Source organism: Saimiri boliviensis, chromosome 2 (assembly GCF_048565385.1).
Source record: "Saimiri boliviensis isolate mSaiBol1 chromosome 2, mSaiBol1.pri, whole genome shotgun sequence".
Taxonomy (NCBI): domain Eukaryota; kingdom Metazoa; phylum Chordata; class Mammalia; order Primates; family Cebidae; genus Saimiri; species Saimiri boliviensis.
The window spans coordinates 184,050,685-184,070,906 of NC_133450.1; the positions used below are offsets into that span (position 1 = coordinate 184,050,685).

The following is a 20,222-nucleotide window of genomic DNA, read 5'->3' on the forward strand; positions in this document are numbered from 1 at the left end:
TTTTTTTTTTTTTTTTTTATAATTTCAGGAATTTTCTTTTTTTTTTATTGCATTTTAGGTTTTGGGGTACATGTGATGAACATGCAAGATTATTGCATAGGTACACACATGGCAGTGTGCTTTGCTGCCTTCCATCCCCTCACCGGCTCCAGGTTTTTTAATGATCGCTATTCTAACTGGTTTAAGATATCTCAATGTGATTTTGATTTGTATTTCTTTAATGACCAATGATGAGGTGCTTTTTTTATGTTTGTTGGTAACATAAATATCTTCTTTTGAAAAGTGTCTGTTCATATCCTTTGCATACTTTTTGAAGGCGTTGTTTGTTTTTTCTTGTTTGTTTAAGTTCTTTGTAGATTCTGGATATTAGCCCTTTGTCAGATGGGTAGACTGCAAAAATTTTTTCCATTCTGTTTGTTGCGAGTTCACTCTAATGAACGTTTATTTTACTGTACAGAATCTCTTAAGTTTAATTAGATCCCATTTGTCTATTTTGGCTTTTGTTGCCATTGCTTTTGGTGTTTTAGTCATGAAGTCCTTGCCTATGTCTATGTCCTGAGTGGTATTGCCTAGGTTTTCTTCTAGTATTTTTATGTATGCATCTTTGAAACATATTACTTGAACTATATAATCCAAAAACAAGTGGATAAATGAGCAATATCATCAAATAAAAGAGGAGTTCTTTTTTTTTTTTTTTTTTTACTTTGGCTCATACAGTTCAATTTTATTAATAATTTAGATAAGATATACACTGCCATATACTGATCAAAAGTAACTGTTTAAAAATTGAAGTTGTTTATTTTTTAAAATACAGTTTATGCTTTTTGTGTTCTAAGACATCTTTGCCTACTCAAAAGTAACAAAGATATTTCTCCTATATTTTCCTGTACACATGTTATAATTTTGGGTTTTACATTTTGATTTATGATCCATTTTGAGTTAATTTTTTGTATATGATTTTCAATAAGGTTTAATGTTTGAACATTACTTATTAAAAATATTCCCTCAAATAAATTGATAAAAATTAAAAATGTATGGCTATTCTAGAAGAAATATTAGTTTTTATGGATTGATTTAAACTTGATAAGTATATTTTACCTCCAAAACAAAAGTAATTATTTTGCATGTCAAAATATTTATTTGCTATAATTTTCTGATAGAGAAGTGGGTCTTATTCCACTTACCTTTAAATTATTCTGATGCTTTTTTGATGTAATTTATAATTCATTTTTGGATACTTTTATCATTCTTGTAAAAACCAACATACATTCTATTTTGAACCATATTTTTTGAATGATGACTTTATATAAATAACCATTTTTTGAGTAAAAAAATCAATAGAGGATTTCAAAGTGAATAAAATAGGGAAGTAAATGAAAAGTTAAACAGTTATGGGTAGGCCCTGGTCATTTTGCAGAATATAATAACATATTCCACATATTTTTTAATGACTTGAAAATTTCCTTGAGTACATTTTACTTAAAGATTGGTGAAATAATAGGTAGATTATTCTTTGTGGTTTTTTTGCTTCCTTTCTTCTACTTTTATTGTATAACTTTTAAATTATACATCTTGCTTTGAGTACCTGTACTTTCTATAGATGTACACATATATATAATATTACTCTGCTATTAAGGAAGGTACCACAATTACTCTTAATTAAATCAATCTTTAGGTTAGAAAGAAGAAAAAAGTTGTAAAGGAAATGGTAATGGGTATGAAATAGCCAGAGAAAGGAGAAACCTGTCACAATAGAGAAATGTGAGTGGCATCATGTAATGTCAAAGGTTAGTTTGCATGAAGTTTATCTTGAACTTAAAGGCAAGACCTCAAGAAGTCAGAATAAGAGCACACGATTTCCCCAAAATTCAAGGTAGATCAAAGAAAATAGATAAGTTTATGTTTTGGGCATTTAGAAGAACAAGAGTTAATTAAGAGCTGATGAAGAGGAAAATAAAGGTCAAAAAACTGGTTACACTGCAAATTTGAATTCAGTAAGTTATATTTTGTAAATTACTTAACTGTAGCATGGCAATTGAACATTTACTTCCAGCCTAATGTATTTACTTTGTGTACCAAACTCCTGCTATCAGTGTGCATGTACAAGGGAGGAAATAATGAAGGAGGGAAAAGAGGGAGGAGCGGGGTGGGGGAGAAGGCAAGATAAGAAAGAGAATTTTATATCTTCTGAAAAACTCCTAATTTGTTTGGTCTTTGGTCTAGATTTTGGAGTGAAGGCCTGAAGGCATTAATAGTAATTGCCATTTCATGTTTTTTCCTTGGAAGGTTTCTAATTACTGGAAACAAATAAACAAACTTTGAATGCTCCAAAATATATTGCTAGGAGCTCATGATTCTCTTTGTTATATGTACATGATTAAAATTTTGGGGGAAAATAAACTCGTATTTAGACAAAAAAAAATAATGTTTACAGAAATAGTGCAAAATAAAATTATTTGGATTCCACATATATCTCTGAAGTGTTAACTTAAATTTACAAATTTATTCCCTCATAGTAACTAGTCTGTAGATTTGTTTTCTCTAAATATGGCATTTTTAAACAGTTTACCTTTGAATAATGCCAGTTGCCCCAAAGTCTTATAGGTCGGAAATCTAGAATTGATGGCTTATTCTTCATTTTTCAATTTTACGTTCACTAAATCCTGTCACATCTTCCTTTGAAAATTAAGAACTCACACCTCACTCTCATTTCTAAATGATATTTTCATTTTCTATGTTTACACATTTCTTCATAAGTGCTCTTTAATCTTTATTTAATGTTCTTCCATTCAATCATGTAAATATTTCCTCAATATAATTTAGAGATTACTATTCCTAAAATGAATTATTATTGTAGGAACTCACTGTTTGGCCCACTTTCCTCAACACTGCTTCGTGTTGAAGAGAATATGATTTGAAGTCAGGTCTCGATACTGTCATTACAATTAAGCCATTTAATGTTTTAAGAGCATCAGTGTTCTCAATAAAAAATTCCCAAACTGGAGTGAATATCTGAAATCCCTTTCAGCATTACATGGTATGGTACTATGATATTATTGTCTGCAAAATAGGCTTGAACTCTGTCTGACTTTCAACCTTCTACTCAAATTCACCCACCTTATATTTCCAATCCCATTTTTTTCTGGAGCCTAAGATGTATTTACTGACATAGTTAAATTAATCTTCTTCTTTAACCAAACTCTATGTGTATCTACCCAATTTGACTTTGACAGTTATGACCTCTGTCAGAATGTTTCCATCTTGTCTCCAAATCTCCCTCTCCATCAAAGTCCAGAAAAAAAATCTACACTATTTTCTATTAGTAAAATGTTACTTAATTAGGTGTTTCCACCTTTAAGGTAATATTTTCTTTTATATTATTACAATATTAATGAGGTAATTAAATATACATAATTTTCTCTCAATGAACATTCCCTCTTTTTTATACCCTATTGCTATATCTTACCTTTTCTGGGGATCCTGAGCTAAATTATATATATTAGAAATTACATATATATGGTATGCTTTTTTCCTGAAGTAGTTTCTTTGTGAACTGAAATTGTACTTGCCCTGACATCTTCTCTTCCTCATATCTTGAGAAAATATGTCCAAGTTTCTGGCTTTCTAATGCTTTTACAAGATATGCATGTTAAATGACATTGGAAGCTCTTAATGCATCTGTTAAGTTTTACTTTTTACTGGTTTTATTGATGGTTTGCATTTAAAATGTTTTCTTGTATCGTTTTAATATTCTTGGATCTATCTTCCTTGTAGTTAAAAATTGTTCCTATTAGTTAGCAATTTATTTTGTTTCACTAATGTTTTATTAAGGATTAGACTGTATTACTATGCTGTTCTCCCATGGCACACTGCACACCCATCACTCTATTCTTATCACTGTTTTAGTTATCTGTCTTCCTTGCTTAAATGTAAGATTAACAAGGCTACAACTAAGACATGGACATCTGAATGTTATTGCTGATAAGTGTAGAAGCACAATGGAGATGTTTTCTGAAGTTGTTATTTTATATTTGACATTATATATTCTAAATATCCAAATAAGACTAGATACCAAGACTTACCCTGCTTTATTTTGTTCCCTCAACTAATTATTGTGACTTGTGACTTTGTCATTGTACTATCTTGTACACAGATATCTTAAAAATATTATATACCATTCCATTAAGAAAGTAGTTTTACATTGTTGTTGTTTTTTTGCTGTTTCAGTTTAGAAAAAACCCTTTGGACCTGGTTTGATCAAGGAGAGAAGCAAGGGAATTCAATCAGGTGGGTCCAGTGTTTAGAAATTTACTTCATATTTCATGTGTGTTCTGATAATAAAATGCTTGCAAGTAGTTAATAGAAAAAACTAAATGCAATCAAGATAAAATGGAAACATTATAATAAAGTGAAAGATGTGCAATTCATTTAGCTTGAAATACCTTTGATTATTAAGAAACTCTTAAACATTAGATTATATAATATGAATTAATTGCTAAAAGGAATTATAGTTGTATGTCAATGCTGATCCTCTAAGGGTTGTACCATAACTTATTTAACAAGCTCCTATGGAAAATAGTGGCTGTTTCTCTATTTTTAATATTATAAACAAGGATGCAATGAATAATTATATGCACATATCTTTCTGTACTTTTAATTTTTGCCTTATTAAAGTACTCGAGGTAAATTGATAGGCCAAGGAAATTTTCAATTAAAATAAGAGTAGATGATTAAGACTGTCATTAATGTCATAATGGCATTTTGGTCTTCTGCTATCTTTCTTTATGGGGAGTTATTACAATAAAAATATGTGGCCAGGAGCAGTGGCTCATGCCTGTAATCCCAGCACCTTGGGAGGCTGAGGTGGGCAGATCACTTGAGGTCAGAAGTTAGAAACCAGCCTTGTCAACATGGTGAAATCTTTTCTCTACTAAAAATATCAAAATTAGCAGGGCGTGGTGGTACACACCTGTAATCCTAGCTACTCAGGAGGCTGAGGCACGAGAATCGCCTGAACCTGGGAGGTGGAAGTTGTGGTGAGCCGAGATGGTGCCACTGCAACCCAGGGTAGGTGACAGAGCAAAACTCCATCTCAAAAAAAAAAGAAAAAGATACATAAAAATTCCTTACTGAATTTTTTTGGACCTTTAAAGAAGACATACTCTTTCTGCGTCTCAATGAGCAATACTTGATAAGGTATTTGTGACTTTTATGTATACATATGTGTATAAATGTGTGTGTGGAGTTTTTATGCAGTGATGATCAACACAGCTTAATTTCCTGAATCATTATACAAATGCAAAAATGGTGAAACATAGTAATAACTTGCCTAAGACCATGATAATTAAACAACTCAATTTCTACCCATTACTAAGCTCTTACATTTAAAAGTTATATAAAGAGGGAATTAACTATTAACATAAACAGGACTTTTGATTAGACTTCCACAAAGGAAAATGAATTACAGAAAGTACTGAATTATGGAAAGACATAATCTATTCCTTTTCTGAAAAAACAATCTGTTATTCTTAGAAAAATTGTAAAGCATGGCAGACCGACATAGCAGGTAAAAAATCTAATGAAAGGAAAATTTCCTGGCATGGAAAATTAAGTTTTGTTTCAAATAAAATGATTAATATCACGGATTGTAATTTCAGATCTGGTCTTTGTTCCAATGACTATTAACCATTAGTCATCATTTATCCTGTGTAGAATACATATATAATTTAGGATATATATGTATATATACATATACACACATATATTATGGAAAGACAATCTATTCCTTTGTATATATGTACACATATATATATATACACAAAGTAATAGATTATATCTACATACATGTATACAAAGGAATGTATATGTGTGTATATACAAAACTATATACAAAAATATATATGTATACATATATGTATGTATATGTACAAAAATATGTATACGTATACATATATATGTATATATTCTCTACATTTGTACATATATGCATATACATATATCCTGAATTAGGTTTAATATATATATATATATATATATATATCCTAAATTTGGACAAAAACCCTGAAATGTGTTGAGCTTAGTTACTTTAAATACAGCTTTATTTAACTTCATTTCAACACAATGATGACAATATCAAAGCTGTTATGATGATGTAAAAACAAATATCTGTGATTATGTGTCTAGTAAGTGTTAGACCAACATTCAAAACCAGTTATATAGAGATCCACAAGTTAGAAAGAATATGAGATATTCTGTAAGAACTTGAAAATACATAAATAAAGCCTGTCCTCTATAAATGAATTTGATCAACTATAGACATATCTAGAATTATTGTGTAGAAATGCCTTGCTTTTATAAGAGGTAGTTATTAACTGAAAAAAGAATACATAATTAATGAGCATAGAAAAAAAGACAAAGATCTCCATAAATTCTTTATATTGAATCCTAGATATCATGTCAACTTCCTCATATTCTGAATTAAGTATCACTTGGTATCTATCTACCTATATATTATCTTATTACAATGTACCACAAAATGTCATCATTATTATTTTTCCAAATTCATTTACACCAAGAATATTTAGAAGAAAAAGAGTTAATATTGCATATTGTTCAAGTCCACGATATAATGATCATATAATGAAGTCTATTCTAATGTCTTTCAAGATGGATCCTAATTTGTTTTTAGGGATGATTTAAATATGGGTATGATGTAATTTTGTATATATTTATAAAGTGGTCAGCATGTTCTCTAAGCATACATAAGTAAATAGTACTTAAATATTAAAATTATTAGACTTTCCATAGTGAGTACATTTATAATATATATAGCTTCAATAATAAATTGCTTAAAATTAAATTGATCAAACAGATGAATAGACATAACATCAATAACCAAATAAATCAAAAGAATGAAACAACAAAAATAACCTGGCCCTCTGAACACAGTGCTCTTTTGAACAAGTAATCTGTTCTTTTACATGCCTTATGCCTTGTGTTTGACCACATATTTATTGAAAAGTATTAGCTGTACCTACTTATTGTTACAAACATAAACCCACTAAGGTTTTTAGTTCAAAGTTGTACCATTATTGTGATAGTAATGAAAGTAATTTAACTTTTATGCCTAAACATTATTTTTATTGACAAGAGATGAGCTATTGTCTAAAATATGAATGATGTTGCCATTTTTACAATAAAATCTTCTAAATAAGATAATACTTTCAATTTAAGACTGAATTTTAACAACCTATTTCAGGTTTACATGTGAAGTAGAAAAATTCTTATTATATAATATATCATTATCACTGCACAAGGAAGAGCTTTTATAAACACAACAGACAAATTAACACTACAACAGTAAATATGGCAAGAGTTATTGCTCACTCTTGTCATATTTACCAGATTTTTAGAGGCAAAGCAGGAAGCCTAATTTGGTTATGTAAGTTTTAAATTACAATATAATATAAACAACCAACAATACAATAATATTAATGGAAACTAGACAGTGTTGAATGGATTCAATGTAATCCAAAACTTTTGGATCAGATTTAAAACAGTGGACAGTTTAGAATTCTAAATAAAGATGTAGAATGCTGAGGAAGGGATTTCACTTTATTCATGAGACAGAAAATAAGTCAGAGTGCTATTCGATTTATTTATTGTAGTTAATAAAATCTAGGCCATAAAAAAGAAAAAAAAAGTACTTGGTAAGAAAAGTACCATACATTTAGGAATCAGGATAAGTGTGTTCTACTTCTAATTCTGCAAATAGTGACTTTGAGGAAAGATGTCTTTCATATTCCTATTCATTTTCTTCGTCTGTTTATTAGCAAAAGAACTCCCACCCTAAATATATGATTTTCTGAACATTTTGAAGTTGAAGTTAGGCAATATATGTGAAAGTGCCTTGTAAACCATAGTGTGGTATACACACATTTTACTGTTATTAAGAAACACTTGCTACTGTGTTATTTGTAGGCTACATAACAGAATTCTCTGTTTAAGTATGACTCACCAACTATGTATAATGGTACTATTATGCTAAAACATGTTAGCTAATTACATAAATTCATTCAACCATGAAATTACTTTGTTAATACACAATGAAACAGATTTGTTATGTGTGTTCTTGCAAATGAATACGGCTGTGTAAATAGTGACCTTCACTGAATACTTTTTTTCTTTATTCTTTGTTTAATAAAATAATATTTGCAGATATAACTCTCCTTATAACTTGTAAACAGAGTAAGATTCCACTAATTTCACACCTGTGGAAAAGGAAACTAATGATAAAATATAACATTTTTAATGGAGAGCATAAAAAAGGAATGTAGATGTTGTTTCTGTTGATTGAATAGCTATTTTTCTTAAATTCCTAGTATCAAACTATTAATGTAAAAAAAGATTTTAATGTGGCGCTCTTATTCTCTGTATTCTCTTGGATCTGCCTTTGAATTGTTACTTTAATTGCCTCACTGCCTTGGTGGAATGCTTTTATGTGCCAGAAACTGTTTTAAATTACAGACAATGTTTAGGTACATTGTGTAGAATGTAGTCTATCCAATACTAATCAATTTGGAGAATTCTCATTTAAATGTAAGAACACCAGCTATAACGAAATTCTTTAATTTTACTGTTTGCCTGCTGTACTTTCCTTACCAATGGAAACTACAATATTTGAAGAATTTATTTTTCAATTAAAATGTTTACTTTCCTATGGCAGTCACTGGAAATTGTGAAATAGCAAGAGAGCATACTAAGAAGAGTTTTCTTGTGTTAGAATCTGTGCAACTCATCTGTCAGAACTAGAGTAGTTTCTCTGTTTTTCATAGATAGGAATTTGTTTCTGTCTACCATCATGAGCAATTCTGAGAAAAGATGAGCATTGTTTTACTTCCTCTCCAATTGGTAATGAGTTTACAAGAACAATGGACATAATTCAGTCACTAATTGCAAGCAACATATATGGAATCACTGTGATGTCTGCAATGATCCTAAGTAAGAATTGCAGTAAATCTGAGTAAAAGGCTAATGTTAAAATGGAAGTTCTGGTTGTGGGAATCCATTAAACATGGATAGGATTTGGTGAATGCTGAAAAAATGCTTCAGCCTTTCTCTACTAGAAAAGGAAATAAGTGGGGGTGATTGTAAAGGGGAGAATGAATGTCTGATTGGTAAGCAAAAATAATAAGTTTACATTTAATTTGTTGGATAGCGCCAGTATTGAGACTTAGAGAAAAGAGTATAGAATTCGTGAGTACTTTAATTGGTCATTGCATGGTTGCTGGCAAGAGAGACAGAAATGAAAGTTGTTTTAAAGGTAATGGGCTTTCCTCTCATGTGAAAGCTGGATATTTGTCATCATTATGATAATCAGAGAAAATGTAATAGTTGGCTCCAAGGTCATCTCAGGCACCATTTAAAGCACCTCCATGTTTTATCTAATTAAGTATTGACATCAGCACCATTAAATAAATACTAAGTATTACCTATTTTTGCATAGGAAAAAATAATTAGAAAGGCTGTATCAGTTGCCCAAGATCACAAAGTTAGTGGTCTGTCCTCACAAGCACCCAGTTCTTAATGAATTGGAAGAGGAAGTCTAGTACATAAATTGATGATGACCCTATCCATTAGTAGTAGTTTACAAATAATTTAAAATACTGATATCTATGAACATTTGGGGAGAAAAAGAGGAGTGAAATAACATAATCGTATTAAAACTAAATTATATTAAGTAATTATTCCAGTATCTTTTATCCTATGTAGACAGATCAATTGAAATATTGGAAGTAGATCTGAATATACTAATGTAAAAGTAATTACCATAAAATTAAGGTGAGATTTTTCATATAGAAAAGAAACAATATTCTTAGGGCGAGTGGTGATTTAGAAAAACAATATTAAAATGTTAATTTTTGTTCTCACAATATGCACCAAATAATAAACTCAAGGATTCCAAATATTATGTTTACTAATAAAATGTGGCAACTAGAGCAACATATAAATAATTCTTAATTAAAAATGAAAAGGCAAGGGATTTATAAGCATAAAAGTTGTTACATGAATATGTTATGTGACACTGAGATTTGGGGTATGAATGATCCCATCACTCAGGTAGTGAGTATATACCCAATAGATAGTTTTTCAGCCCTGAACCCTTCCCCTTCTTCCCCCCACCCCAGTAGCCCCCAGTGTTTATTGTTCCCATCTTTATGTCCATGAGTAAAAAAGTTTTGCGCCCACTTACAAAACCAAGTGTGTGCAAATTGTCTGAGTTTAAAGAAAAACTTCTTGAAGATTTGAAACAATATGCTTTCCTCTCTCCCCATCCTGGGATGATTTATACCAACGTGAGAAAAACAACTAAAACTGAAATAATTTTACTTGAGCTGCAGGATATTGTAGGTATTGCCAAAATGATTATTTCCATTTCTAACATATGTTGTATTTGTCTTTATGAGTTTGGCTCAGAGAAGAGATAATGAATGACAGAAAGATAAAGATTAACATTTTAGTTTGAAAATCTGAATGTCAATTTGGAGAAGTATCATTCTCCCACTATAAAATATTGATTCAGAGAAAAATATTTGAATTCCTGTTTTCTTCGTAGAATTTCATTCCTCTTGGGATATTTCTGAAGTTCTTTACCATAACACTTTAGCAACTGTTTTTTAAAACGGAGTTTTCTTATTCAGATTGTTACACTGTTTCATGCTTATAATGATAGCACAATTGTTTGGATTGAATCTATTTTACCAGTGCTTATATCCTCTGCCATTTTGTCAGATTTCAAAATGCCTCTCAATTGTTGCTGTAATCTTTAGATCCTATGGAAGGTTTTTACCACATTTCCTTGACTGACCTCTAAAAGGTAGATAGTATAATTCTTTAACACTCACAAATTAGTAATCATCTGTAGAATGCTTAGAATCAATTGTTAATTTTCAACATCTTTTGACCATCACTGTCTGTCTCTGACCTGTCTAGCTAAAGGGGATAAAAGCTTGTAGCATGTGAGGTTGATTTATTTGATTTTCTGATTCAATGAATATTATACTTATCAGAACAATGAGAATGCTTTCAGCATCACTGAAACCTTAAAACAATTGTTTTTCCCATCTCAGGTGTGCCAGGAGGCAGTCTCTTTGTGTTTACATGAATACTAAGCAACAGTTGTCCCTCTCCAAGCCTATGAAGTACTACTTCTCCCCATAAGTTTTTTAATAGTTTCCAGATTGAAGACATTACGCTGTATGCAGTCTGCATCAAGCAAAGCCAATGTGTCATCTTTTAAGAAAATTCCATCCAAATTCAAAGCTCATTGTGACACACCTTTTTCAGCATTTGATATTTAGAAAAATATTAACATCTATAATTCTTTTTCTTGATTTAAAATGAGATAACTAAATTCATTCTAGTATTAAGTGAGATAATGTATTTAAAGTGATTAGTGTAGAGCTTTATACCCTGTAGTATTCAATAAACATTAGCAGTCTTCATTGTTACACTGAACTAAAGCTCTTTGTGTCCAGATATTTTGCCCTATCTAGAATGTAGAATTCCCAATAAAAAATTGTTTCCATTTTAAAAATGAGACAACAACTAGGTAAATTAAAAGTCTATGTTTTTAAAGTCAAAGAGTGCTGGTGATTCAAAAAACTCTGAAGATTATATTCCGGAGAAGTACCAGAAGTTTCTAGAAAAACAGAAACCAGTGACTGCTCTCTTCTCTCAGGCATATGTTAAACCTTGGCCATGGGTGGGTAGAGAATCAAGTCTGCCAAACTTAAAGGGACTGTTATGGGATAAGGAGAAACCAGCAAAATGAATAGCAACCATTTGAGCTGATGTGATAAATTAGAGGATGTAGGATCTCCAACATACAGCTAATTTTTCCTGCCTTCCAGTTCTTTTTTACAGGATATTTTTTGAAAGCATTTTTATCTATATTAATCTATATTAATTAGTTGAAGGCTGGAGGATGTATTTCAAAACAGAAATAAGTATTTGAAGTCCTGCTGTACATATATCACAATATCCTGCTAGGTGCAGGGAACCACATGTTATCCTTAAGAATATGAAGCTAAAGGAAACTGAAACTAACTGAGCCGCAGAAACAAACAGGCAAACAACTCAGCTAAGCCCTGAAAGGATTAAAGTATTGTCCCCTGAGTGTAAATATATAATGAAGGAGACAAATATAAGAATATTTGGCCAAATTACAATGTGTTTTATACACAATATTTGATATACAATAAAATATTTACGTAAGGGGCAAATAAACATAAAATTAGTATTCATATTCAACAGTTAAATAAGAGAATGGAAACAGAATAACAAACGACCCAGTGTTGGAAAAATCCCATTAAGAAAATGACTATAAATAAAATAGGCAAATCAGAGAAAAAGGTGGATAGAATCAATGAACGTATTGGCCCTTTTAAGATTGAGAATAGGAGATTAACAGAAATTTAAAAATTTTATAAAAGAACCAAATGTATTTTCTTCAACTAAGAATTTTTAAAAATCTGAAATACAGTTGATTGAACAGGGTAACAGCAGACTTGTCACAGCAGAAAAAAAATGCCTTGGGAAATTTAAGATATATTAATAAAACTATACAAAATATAGAGTAAGCATAGATTAATTTATAAATAAAAGAAAAAATTAAAACAGAGTATCAGTGTTTGGAGGTAATGTCAATTATTTTCCATGCTGGAAGACTGAAAATAACCAAGAAAAATAATTAAGAAGCAGAAATTTTTGAAGATATAATATGAAAGAATCTCCTAAATTTGTAAAATCCTTTACACGAATTCCAGTAAGCTATTAAACCCCAAGCATGATTAATACAACACACATACACTTTACACCAACCCAAAGCACATCATAGTTAAAGGCTTCACAAAAACACTTTCTAAAAAGTCAAATATTATCATCATGGATAATGAAATCCAGATGACCAGAAGGCAAGAAAATGTCTTCCTTAAAGGTCCAAAAGGAAAAGAATATCTAATCAATAATTTTTAATCTAGTGAAATATTATTCAAAAGTGAAAGTAAAATAAATGAATAACTGGAAAAATGAATGCTGAAAAAAACTGTCTCCAGCAGACCCACAATTGAAGAAACAAAATACACTTTTGAGGTTAAGGAAAAATGTCAGAAAGAAGCACAAATCTGTAGGAAAGTATGTGAGTAATAGATTAATATAGATAAAAATAAAAGCCTAAAATAAAACATTAAATGACCTGCTTTAATGCAATAATAACAGTATAATTTCGGATGTATAGCTTAAGTAAAATAAAATATGGTGTTTATATATGAATAATAACATAAGATTGTTATTCTTATTCACAGATTATTAAAATACTAATTCAAACCAAGCTCATGTTAGCAAAATATATTTTAAAGTGCTAAGCAAACATTAAAATAGGGAAGTTAAAAGGCAATCGTGCTGACAGAATTTTAAAAATACTTGATTTCCTCAAAAGAAGATTCAAATTTAAAAAGAAAATAGAAAACAGAAGGAAATAACAATAGCAAGTTTGTATATTTTAAAACAACTTCGTCAGTAACTACATTAAATGTAAATGGTCTAAGCACTCCAGTTACGATAGAAAACTTGTCAGATTTTATGAAAAGAGGCTTAAATATAGGCTGTTTACAAGTGAGCCACTTTAAGTATAAGCATAGATATCCAGAAAAAGTTGAGCAAACTATGTGCAAATAAAGTAGAAAGATAAATATAATAACTAAAATGGCAGTAATCAGTAAAATAGAAAATGGATTAACATGAGGGAACATTGAAACAAGCCATATTTTGTTTCACTAAATAGATGAAAGCAAGAATGATAAAAAAAAAAAATAAAATAAAAATTGCTAATAAGACGATTGAGAATAGGGGATTGTTATGAATTATAATATATTTTAAGCAAGAAGAGGATATTATGAGAAACTTTATATCTATGATATAACTTAAATAAAATAGGCAAATTCATTGAGGAAAAATAAAAAACCGACATAGAAACAAATGGAAAACCTGCACAATTCCATATGAATTAAAGAAATTGAATCTGTCATTTCAAACTTTCTCTTCAAAAAAATCTTTAGACACAGACAACTTTCCTATTATATACTTATAAAATACATAATAGTGAAATCTATGAAAAACTTTTCAGCTATTCGAGGTATGGATAATGTTTCTCTACTTGCTGCCCAAGATAGAACCCTGATAATAAAACCTGGAAAATATTACGTGAGAATAAACTCCCTAAGCAATATCTCTCATGAACTTAAAAAGAATTAAATTTAAAGAATTGCTGTTTTTGGCTGGGCGCGGTGGCTCAAGCCTGTAATCCCAGCACTTTGGGAGGCCGAGGCGGGTGGATCACGAGGTCAAGAGATCGAGACCATCCTGGTCAACATGGTGAAACCCCATCTCTACTAAAAATACAAAAAATTAGCTGGGCATAGTGGTGCGTGCCTGAATCCCAGCTACTCAGGAGGCTGAGGTAGGAGAATTGCCTGAACCCAGGAGGAGGAGGTTGCGGTGAGCCGAGTTTGTGCCATTGCACTCCAGCCTGGCTAACAAAAGCGAAACTCCGTCTCAACAACAACAACAACAACAACAACAACAACAACAACAAAAGAATTGCTGTTTTCACGTAGTAATGTATAAGAATCACAATATATAATAACTAAGTGTTTTACCCCCTGGGACTGAATGGTGGTTTTAGAGTTTAAAAATTAATAAATCAATATAAAGTAAATAATGTCTATTAAATTTTTAACATAATAAAGGATAAATATTTTTAATCTAGTTGAAGAATAAGACAAGGAAGTCATTATTCCAACTCCTTTTCAACTTTTAACTTCAGGTTTTATTCAGGTCAATGAATGAACAAACAAAATGCACGAAAAGTTAAAATCAAAATTGAAATCTGGGTTTATTTGAGATGAGATGCTGATGTAAACAGAAAACACAAAGGAATCTATAAGTTATTATACAAAGTAAGTGAATTGGGCAAAGTCTCCAGGTAGAAGGTCAATATACAAAAATGAATTCTGTTTCTATATAGTGGGGAAAAAATTAGAAAAATAATAGCAACACTATTTACAGTAGCATTAAAACATAATTGCTTAGTTATTAGTTTATGTAAACCTCTGCATTGAAAAATTCAAAATATCAGTGAGATATTAAAGAGAATCTAAATACTAGAGATTTTAATTAGTTAATGGAAAGCCTCAATATTGTTAAAATCTGAATTCTTCTCATATTAATCACCAGATTTAACATCCCAATAAAAATTCCAGCATGCTTTTTATAACAGTTATAAAAAATTGTATACCAAATTTGTCATTTACAACATGGTTTCATAAGTTTGTGAGCTCATCATACTGCCTCTATCTTTTTCTGTGGTTACTTTTACTAGTATTCTAGTAATAATTTTCTCATGTTCCTTCAAACTGCCTTTTATTCCATGATTACCTCCATATTATAATTCACCTATGTACCAGTTTAAAATAGCATTTCATCTTCCTAGAAAATTGTTTCTCTATTTTTATATTGTTATTACTTCTATGAGGGTGTCTTTTAAATGTTCATTGAAAATTATTTAAATTATTTAAAAACTTGCATGGATTTCAAATATTTTGCACAAAAATAAACTCAAAACATCTTATTATAGTATGTCTGAACATGATCAAGATTGAGAACCTAAGAAGGATAACATAAATTCGATGAGTCTTTTATCAGAACATGAGTTATGCTAAAATTAAAGCAAGAAAAAACATCAAATTTATTGTGATGCTTGGGTATAAGAATGGTTATATCACTGATGCTTTACAAAAGGTTTGTGTAGACAATTCCCCAAATAAATCAGTAGTTCACAAATGGATAACTCATTTTAAGAAGGCGGGATATATGGCTGAAGAAAAAGCATGCAGTGGTAACTATCCACATCAATTTGTGAGGAAAAAAATATCTTCTTTATGCCCTAAATAAAGAGGTCTGATGATTAACAGCAGAAACTACAGCCAGCACCATATACATCTTCATTGGTTCAGCTTACACAATTTTGGCTGAAATGTTCAAGTTGAGCACTTTCCACTCTATGAGTGCCAAAACTGTGGCACCCAGATCAGCTTCAGACAAAAGCAGAGCTCTCAGTGGTGATTTTAAACAAATAGGATCAAGATACTGAAGCATTTCTTAAAATAATTGTAACAGGAGATGAAACATGGCTTTACCAGTAGGATTCTGAAGACAAAGCAGTCAAGCAATGGCTAGCAAGAGGTCCAGTCAAAGCAAAAGTGGACCAGGCAAGCCAAGGTCATGCAAGTTTTTTGGAGGATGCTCAAGACATCCCCCCAAGTCATCTGGAAGCCCAAAGAATGATTACATCTGCTTATCATTAATGATTTTGAGAAAGTAGCCAAAGCTTAAGGAGCAAAATACCAGAAAAATCTCATCAGAGTGTCCTTCACTACGACAATGTTTCTGTTCATTCCTCTCATCAAACAGGGCAGTTTTGCAATAGTTTCAGTTGAGAACATTGGTAGTGTTAAATGCTGATTTGACTCTTTCTGACCTCTTTTAGTTTCCCAATCTTAAAATATCATCAGAGGAAACTTATTTTCTTCAGCTAATAATATAAAAAAGATTGTTTTTGACATGGTTAAATTTCCAGGAATCTCAGTTTTTTAGAGATAAACTAAATGGCTGATATCATAGCTTACAAAAGCGTCTTGAATTTTGCGGAGCTCCTGTTGAGAAATAAAGTTTATATTTTTATTTTAACCTTTGAATTTTATTTTTCCACAAACATTTTCAAGTCCTTTATATTGTGACAACTTATTTTAGCTTCAGTTAACTTGTAAGTGCTTCATGTAATTGTCCTTCTTGATTGATACTGTAGTCTCATATTATATATTATTTCTAATGCTTTAGAATATTTTCAGCTAAAGAGAAGTTTTACTTCTGTCTGATTTTGTACAGCTCCCTGTGTAGAATCACTATGTCCTTGTCTCTCTTCTTCCTTTAAAGTCATGTAGATAAGTAAGCATACCTGAAAGATAGTTACACCATATTATAGTATCACCTAGAGTTCAAATTATTAGAAGTGTTTTCTTATTACCCTTCTTCGTTGCTGTTTTTATCTTCACCATTGGCTTCACACTACAGTTTTGTAATTTAATTTCTTTGAATTAGTTTTATTAATGTCAGTACCTCCTGATTCCTTAATATTTACTTCCATACTCTCTACATGCATATTTATCTTTCCCGTTAATTGGTAGCTTCAAATGTGTCTAGATTGTTTGGATTCTGCCTCTAAGATTATAAAAGATAAATATTATGCATATGATTACTTTCAGCTTATCACAAAATATCACAGTATGTCACTCATAATTGAAGGATGCACATCTCAACTATTAGCTTAAATTAAACAGTTGATAAAAATTATGTGGTTAAATTCCTGAATAACCATCAATCCCTTTGTTTGAATGTTCAAACAAATATTTGACCATCAATTCCTTTGTTTGAATGCTTCAAAATTGTTTTTCTAAATTCATTAACTGCAGAGTTAATGAATTTAGTCTGATGTTTTGTATCTTATAATACTTTCTAACTGCACTGTGATCTTTGTAGCTCTGTTCAAACTCACTCTTCCTTTACTGACACTGAAGTTCTTGCTCCTTCAACTTTTCTACGTTTGCCTATAATCTAATCACCTTGACTCAAAATACTATCACCATTTTGTTTATAATTTATTTTTAAAATGAGGCTTTTATTATTTTCCAAAATTATTTTGAATTTTTAAAGTTTGGAAAAAAATTGTATTAATATTGCCTATACTTTTGCTAGCTTTAGTCTTTGAAGAAACAGACAAAATTGTTATACATATAAATTCACAAGTGCTTTTTTGCTCATAGAAATGATGATTACTTCTCTTGGTTATTTTTGTTTGTCTTAACATATCTTTTCACTTCTATGTAGTGTATTCTTGTTTAATTTTAAATATAGCTTTTGATTTAATATTATTTGACAATATAATGTTACTAGTTTTCTGATAGAATGTAACTCTATTATCAGTATGCTGAAGCCTCCAATTAGTATAAGTCATGTCACAACTATAGTCCCAATATTTAGCTTTGAGGATCTAAATGAGCATTATCACTTTCAGGGAATCCAGTGCAGTTAGTTAACACATACATGACAGCAGGGATGTCTCAAACATGCTGTATTTGAAAAAATACCTAGACAATCAGTTTGAATTGGTGAGTCAAATACAATCTTAACTTTTCTCTATTTAAAAAATGTAAAAATAGTTTTAAAGAACAAAACTGGACTTTAAGAAGACTCTCAAGGTGTAATATAAATACAGTACAGTATAATTTGGTATATATGTGCATGTATAGTAGGTGTGAGTAGGTTGTTTACAATTCTTAACAATGAAGATTTGTTCTGAGAAATGCATTGTTAGGCAATTGTGTCATTGTGTGAGCATCATAGAGTGTGCTTACACAAGCTTAGATTGCATACCCTACTACACACACCTGGGCTATATGATATAGCCTATTGCTCCTAGTCTGCAAACCTCTACACTGTGTTTTTGTACCAAATGCTACAAGCAATTGGAACACAATGATATTCATGTGTCTACACATATCTATATATAAAAATTAAAAAGGTTCAGTGAAAATATGGTGTTCTACTCTTATGGGACCACACTCATATATACAGTTCATTGTTGATTGAAATATTACTTGGTACATGACTGCATATGAATGTATGTATAAAGAAAACATCTGGAGAGAGATACCCAAATACTAGCAGGATTACATTTAGGTGTAATGGATATGGGTAAAATTTATTTTCTTCTCTTTGTGTGATCTATTATTCTAAATTTATGTTCTTGAAAATGTGTTACTACAACAATGAAAGTAAGCTTAACAATAGCCTGCTTTTTAAAAAATAAAAGAATAAAAATATTTAGAAAACTTTTCATATTTTAAGTACTGATTCTAAATTGTGACTTAGAGTCCATTTTAAATTTTTCCAAAATAGCACTGAGAAAAAAGACATGAAATTTTTCCTCTTTTTCAAGGTTTATTTTCATCTAAGTTTTGTAGTTCCGTTAATTTAAATGTTCTAAAAAATCAAGCTATAAAGTGTTTAACAAAAAAATACAAGCAAATAATAAATTTGACTATATAATTGTTGAGACTTTTTCACCTCAAAATTCAGAAAATCCTTCAGCAAATGTGTAGCAGTTAATCTGTAGGGATTGCCGTGAAGCATTATTTATAAGAGAAAAATTTATAAAATCAAATTTGCTACATAAAGTTTTAATTTTCTGTTTATACATAAGAATCACAAAATATTAACTGAAACATATAAAGATGTATGATTAATTTTCAAAAGTAGCATCAATTATAAAATTTAAATACTATATAATCTAGCTGTTTTAGTTATAAGAATATACTAAAATTTATTATACGTCTATTCAGTGAAATACTATGAAGTTTCTAAAAGTAATGAGAGGATGCTACATATATTATTAACACAAAACGATGAAAATAAGATTAAGTAGGAAAAAATAAATGAATTGCTGAGAAGTTAACTAATATTATCACCAGTGATCCCATGTTATAAAAATATACTTGTAAACATATAAATGTTTTCAGGAAGACAGAGAGAATTTGGAGAGAGATAGGTTATACAGGGAGTAGATAAAGAGATATATATGAAAGAGAAAGAAAGAGCAAGAGTTGAGTAAAATAGGGTAGAAGTAAAGAAAAAAACAGAGCCTATACATAGATTTTTTTAAAAAATGTAATTAGTAGATTAGAAAATGAGATATTTTCATTTTTACCTTTTAATTAATATCTTGTATACAAGGTAAATAAATGCATTGCTGTTATGATAAAAGGTAAAACATGTTTAATCACAAAGAAAATGTAGAAGGCAATCCACAGAAAAAACATATAACACATATAACTGAAAATTGCTACCTTTAATATAAAAATCATTAAAATCGGGGCCGGGCTCAGTGGCTCAAGCCTGTAATCCCAGCACTTTGGGAGGCTGAGGTGGGTGGATCACTAGCTCGAGAGATCGAGACCATCCTGGTCAACATGGTGAAACCCCGTCTCTACTAAAAATACAAAAAATTAGCTGGGCATGGTGGCTCATGTCTGTAATCCCAGCTACTC

The 20,222-nt window shown here is 30.4% G+C and overlaps 1 long non-coding RNA gene across 2 annotated transcripts in view; it reads left to right on the plus strand.

Moving 5' to 3' along the window:
* LOC141582860 (uncharacterized) overlaps positions 1 to 20,222 on the plus strand; it is a 646,044-nt gene that overhangs the window by 110,520 nt on the left and 515,302 nt on the right. For both annotated transcript variants that reach the window (XR_012515770.1, XR_012515766.1), the window contains exon 2: positions 4,228 to 4,287. This is a non-coding gene — a long non-coding RNA (uncharacterized LOC141582860). The remainder of the gene's footprint in view (positions 1 to 4,227; positions 4,288 to 20,222) is intronic.